The sequence below is a fragment of the Temnothorax curvispinosus genome, unplaced genomic scaffold (assembly GCF_003070985.1).
Source record: "Temnothorax curvispinosus isolate PA1 unplaced genomic scaffold, ASM307098v1 QBEX01010188.1, whole genome shotgun sequence".
Lineage (NCBI taxonomy): Eukaryota > Metazoa > Arthropoda > Insecta > Hymenoptera > Formicidae > Temnothorax > Temnothorax curvispinosus.
Genome location: NW_020219968.1, coordinates 1 through 6,421, shown reverse-complemented (window position 1 = coordinate 6,421; position 6,421 = coordinate 1). Strand labels below are relative to the sequence as shown.

The window sequence follows — 6,421 nt, the reverse complement described above, 5'->3', positions numbered from 1 at the left end:
AGGGCATTGACTACCACGAGACGTTCTCTCCAGTCGTCAGGTACGAGTCACTGAGGGTTTTGCTGGCCATCGCTACGAAGAATGACTACGAAATGCATCAATTTGATATAAAGACAGCGTTTCTCCACGGCGATCTCCAGGAGGAGATTTACATGGCAGTTCCCGAGGGTCTCAACGCCAGTGGTGGTGATGGTGAGAAAATCGTGTGTAAATTGTTAAAATCTTTATATGGTCTCAAGCAAGCTTCGCGCTGCTGGAACGAAAATTTTGATCAATTTTAAAAAAATATATAAATTCAGTGCTAGTGACGCAGACAAATGCGTGTATATAGGACGAATAAACAATTTGTTATTAATAATTTTGGCATTGCATGTTGACGACGGGTTGATCTTTGCGGAATCCGTCGAAGCGATAAACATTGTATTGGATGCGTTAAAATCGTCGTTCGAAATAACAGTCGGTAACTCGGGAAGTTTCGTCGGTCTTCAAATCGAGTGAGATCGTAAAAATAAACGCATGTTAAATCCACTAAAGTGGTTATATTGATGAACTGATTAAATTTAATCTGGTTGATGCAAAAGTTGTAAGTGTTTCCGTGGATCCCAATTGTAAGCTCGAAAATTGTCGCAATGACGAGAAATCAGAGAATAAAGAGTGACCCCAAAAACCGCCTATTTTTGGTCCCGCGATATTGGAACTGAATTGTGTGTCAAATGATACCTTATGACAAGAAATCAATCACAAAAAATTTTTAAGTTGAGGTGAGAATTGATTCCAGAGATATGGGAGGTTAAAGTAGTCAAAATTCATTAACTCGTCAGCCCGTACGCTTTAAAGCACAAATTTTTCTTTCAGTCCGATAATTTAAAACTTCGTATAAAAGTATAATGTGCATCGTGCGTATGTGTGCGTGCAATGTAGCGTGCTATTCTTGTCTATATCTTTGTCTATACAAGGACAGATATAGTCGATAACATGGAAAATGGTAATTTTGTCGGTTATACAGACGGCTCCAGCATCCCCTTAAAGCGTACGGGCTGACGAGTTAATGAATTTTGACTACTTTGATCTCCCATATCTCTGGAATCAATTCTCACCTCAACTTAAAAATTTTTTGTGATTGATGTCTTGTCATAAAGTATTATTTAATACACAATTCAGTTCCAATATCGCGGAACCAAAAATAGGCGAAAAAACCACTGATTTTGGGGTCACTCTTTCCTTATAGAGAAGCGGTAGGAGCATAGACCTAGGATAAGATAGACGGAGCGTAATGTGCTACTATGGATAAGGGGGGTAAGGATAGCGCGGGAGGGGAAATAAACCCAAGTCTCGGCAAAGTTCGGTTAGACTCGGGGACGTTCGGACCACGTTACGCGCGCGTGAATTGAAGTTGTCGCATATGACGATCGCGAACGTCAAATTCTGCAAATAAAAAATAAATATGCAAATTTTGCATATTTACCGTAATTACAACCATGCAATTATAATCACTGATATTTTTATTATCAAATTACAATTAGATCATTTATTCCTATGATGAAAATATTTTTCCTACGAAAAGATATAAAGTGAATGTTTCTTTTATTCTTTAGCAACACTTTCCACAACAAAGTTCTTAGCTGTAATTGGCTGCTTATCTTTAATCCCATGCTTAGATATCTTTTAAACTTTGAAATTTGGCAAATTAACGATTAATTGCTTCTGAATGTCTCAAACGCATTTCTTCAATAATGCATATGCCTCTTCTTCGATACAATCTACAAGAAACGTTTCTATTTAATATCTTTCAGCTGTATTCTTGTTTGAGAAGTCGAACATGTGCCGCGCGCGCCTGACAAATGCGCGCCCGGCCAACACGCGCTTATCAGATTGCGCGGCTCGCCGCGGCGCGTCGCCGGCTCACGTACAATTACTCGCGTTTAAAGTACGTTCGAGTAGCAATTTAAGGCGAGCCGCGCACAGACCAGCATCAAATCCTACCGCTATACTCAGCGATCTAGCCTTGAGGAAGCGTTGAGAGACTCGAAACTATTATATCTTTTGTCGCGTCGAGTGAGATTTCATCTCCTCCGCGCAGTAATTATCGAGCGTCGAGAGACTTCTCCTCCGCTCATTGCACTCCCGTGGAGCCATTGTGGAGACCGCGGCCCCCTCCAAGTCGGACGCCCCCTCCGGGCCCGGCACAGTAGAAGCGGAGGCACGGAGTGGCCCCACTCCAACAGCGACCCGAAGAAAGAGGTGCCGAACCAAGACGCGGAGCCAGAGACGACGGAAGCGCCTCTCCTACCCGCCGGTACCTCAGGAGCGGCACACGAAGGAGGCGGAGTCCGCTAAACCGGTGTCGCAGGAGCGGCACCAAAAACCACCGGCCCTTGTGCAATCTCGTCTGGCCAACCAGCCAGTGCCGCAGGAGCGGCAGGCAATGGGACGGGAGTTGGACAAGGGACAGGTGATACGTCCGTGGAAGCTCATTCTCTTGGAGCTCCCGGAGGTGCGCCGCACCAGGCCAGCCGGACTGACGCTCCCGAAACGGGATTGCCGCATCTCTCGACCACCGGCCCTCCACTTGATCCGCGTCAAGGAGACGCGAACCACAGCGTGTCAGACGGTGCTCAGGAGAGTTTTCCTGGCTCCTTCATCGCCAGCGGACCCACCGGATCAACCGACGGACAAGCCACCGCGCACCCCGGGCTCTAAAATCGACCTCAATAACAACTCGGTCCCCTCTGAGCCCCTTGCAAAGAAGGCCATCCGCCAAATTAACTTTTAAACCGTGCATTAGCACTCATATTTTTTGATTAGGCGCCTACAAGGCGCCGCCTAAGACAACGCAAACACAATGTACATAATTTAGACAGAATATATTGTTTTTGTTACCAAATCTTGTCTCGCTGACTCACCGCCACCGTCCTGATCCCTATTGCGACCCCACGATATCGAACAATTCTATTAATTTGTTCGCTGTCTTGTCAATGCCTCACCATATTTGTGATATCTGTCTAAAACAGATGTGAAGAATATCCCGCCATATCCGTGAGTCGCGTAAGGAACTTTCATGCAGGACGATAAGTAATCGATATAATGTATAATTCTTGTCCTGAATTGTTATCATATGATCAGTAGCATATTGACAAAGTATGGAGTCCTGTTTCTAAGATAATCGGCTATAAGATTTCTCCTTGTGAAACAAGCCGCAGCTTTGGGGGACAATTTGTAGCCATTTCGCATCTTTTACAGCTGAATATTCTTCCCAATGTATTCCGAAAACTGTATTGTATTGCCTGATTCTCTGAATATTGCCAAGACAAGTTTGTCAGAGATCTTGTGGATTTTATGTTCATCTGTTCATTCAAGAAACGTTTGTTAAAAAATAATATAATAATTCGTAATGATTTGCATAATAAATAATTCTATATCTGCATAATTTGTCAGAATTATTGTGATTATTATTTAATTGTTACGACGGCAACTCCAATGATGAGGGTTTCGTGGTAATGTAAAACGTGCAGATAAACATCTTACCGCTTTTCATAACTATAGTAGATTGTGTAGTTGTCATATCCGTCGCAATTAATACGAAATTTGTACACTAAATGCCATTTAAGCACTTCATTTCCATGATACGCTTCTGTATTCTAGGTTATGGTATCCACCGTCCGGAGAAATGTGTCAAATGTGTAATCGAACAAACAGCGCATGCCAGCGCATCCCCTCCACATGCTGCCAACGCACACCAAAGCGCGAAGGCACATCCGTGTGCTGTCGAGTCGGTCGAGCGTCCGAATGTTTCCGAGTCTAACCGAACTTTGCCGAAATTTGGGTCTATTTCCCCTCCCGCGCTATCACCTACCTCGCAGGCTTACGCTCCGTCTATCTTATCCTATAGTCCAGTCAAATTAGACATTTGAGCTCGGAAGTGAAGCGGTATCAATGAAACCTTTTTAGGGTTGTTGGGGGGATGTAGAAGAGCTTATTTCTGAGTTGTCGGGTTAATCGGATCGATGGGTTTTTAAGGGGGAGAAGGGGAATAAAAAATTTCGTATTTCTGCAATAACTCGGCGAATTTTGACCGTACATGATTGACTAACCTTTCATTTTGTAGCTCTTTTAAAGCCCTACAATTCATTTCCTGAAGACCCTAACTTAAAATCAATATTTGCCGAGTTCTAGCCGGTGAAAGTGGCCGAGTCCCGAACGCACTCGACTCGACGCGCACCATCGCGTGGCCGATCGTCGCCGCGGCGGCGCGCCGCCACCGGCGATGATCGGCCACGCGTTAAAAGCACGACTTCCAGAGGCTTCCCTGGGCTCAATTTTTAACGAATCTGAACGACTGACCTCTCGTTTTGTAGGTCTCTTCAAGCCCTACAACTTTGTCAGTGGCGGCACATTTCTATCTATTAATGGAAACAAGATAAACGCAAAAAACCGCGACAAAATACATTTTTTCCCACTTTCACCGGCTAGAACTCGACAAATATTGATTTTAAGTTAGGGTCTTCACGAAATGAATTGTAGGGCTTTAAAAGAGCTACAAAATGAAAGGTTAGTCAATCATGTACGGTCAAAATTCGCCGAGTTATTGCGAAAAAACGAAATTTTTTATTTCCCCTCCCCCCCTTAAAAACCCATCGGTCCAATTAACCCGACAACTCAGAAATAAGCTCTTCTACATCCCCCCAACAACCCTAAAAAGGTTTCATTGATACCGCTTTACTTCCGAGCAAAAGCCTTTTTTTTGTCTAATTTGACTGGACTGTCTATGGGTAGGAGGCCTGAATTTTCTCGCGACGGTGAGTAGGCCAGATATAAAAGGACAAAGCACATTGAAGTCCGATATCATTTCATAAGAGAGAAATATGAAAAACGCGACATAATCGTGGAGTATGTGCCCACAAAAAGTCAGTTGGCGGATATCTTTACGAAAGCGCTGCAAAGGGATCGTTTCCGAGCTCTGTGTGATGAGATAGAGTTGTGTGACACGCGAAAAATGTAAAACGTCAGTATGCAAGTATATATATTGCACAGAAAGAGTGGGAGTGTTGAAAATTATTTCTTTTGCTTCCCGTGCAATGCTGTGGATGAGCGTATGCGTGTGAGTGTGCGTAGAGCTCGGTTTCGGTAGTCGGGCGCAAAGGAGCAAAGTCCGAATTTTCCTCACCTCACGCTTTTCTCGCGTTCCGCGATATCGCCGGCTTGCGGCAAGCGTCGCCCCTTTTCACTGTATGTACATACATGCGAACCTTCACGAGAGAGAGTCAATGTAATAAAGTGACACGTGTTCTTATAGACTATTGAGAGAATTTCTTCGCATCCCGTCCCGGGGTTGTTGCATATACCGATATTAACAACAAAATCAAACTATAAGAGATTATATACTATTATCTAAAGTCTTTAATGAGTTCAGCATCAACTCGTTATCTGTTCTTAGTTTAGTATATTAGAAAAATTAGCAATTCGTCATCTTACCCACTTCGTTATCTTACCTCCCTTTCTCCTACTACAGTTTTATTGTGTAAAAAAATAAAAATAGCGATATCGGATAAATTTGAGATAGTTTGAATGTTATTTTTTATAAGTAATGTATTTTATATTCTACTAGCTGGTTACCCGGGCTTCGCCCGGGAGTCGTTTTCCTTCAAACGACTTTATTTATGTTTCAATATCCTTAATCAAAAAAAATTTCTTTATCAGGCAATGGCTTATAAAGCAATTGCAAAGAATCCTTTATATTCATTTTTATTCAAATTTTATTATATTTATTTATTATTAATTAAATTATAATATTTAAAATTGCACAATATATTTTTTATTCAATATAATTATATTAAATAATTGTACAATTATTATTAAATAAAAATTATTAATAATAGACATTTAACTTTACAATTTTCTTTACATTTTTTCTTGTTTACAATTTATTCATCTTATTCTTCTTTTTATTCTCGTCATGATTTTTATCCTTTCCTTTCTATAACGCTTTAATTTATTATTAACCTCCACAACCACATTAAAATTTCTTGTTAATCATTCTTTTTACTATTTTTATGAACTCCACGAGATCAAAGTTACGCCCTTCATTTTCCTCTTGCATTATTTCAAATTCTAATACTGCATTTATTAATAATTCATCAAACTCGTCTTTTAACACTATTTAGTAATTATAATACTAATCATGAGTTAAATTAAAAAAAGTATTTATAAATTTAATAATTAAGTAATGTTTTTAATTACTTTTTCTAACTTCTTTTATTTCATCCATTCTGTCCATTTCGTTCTTGTATATATTTATAACGTTCTACTACTCCTGTTGACTGATTTTCAAATTGACATATAATTGCTCACGATAGCCACGAATTGAAATAACTGTTGACATATAATATGTAAAACCAGCACCTTATCCTACATAAAAAAATAA

General features: G+C 40.8%; 1 pseudogene; it reads right to left on the bottom strand.

The window, feature by feature from the left end:
- Positions 1-1,550: 1,550 nt before the first annotated feature.
- Positions 1,551-3,616, bottom strand: LOC112459881 (annotated as a pseudogene).
- Between the last annotated feature and the right edge of the window lie 2,805 nt (positions 3,617-6,421).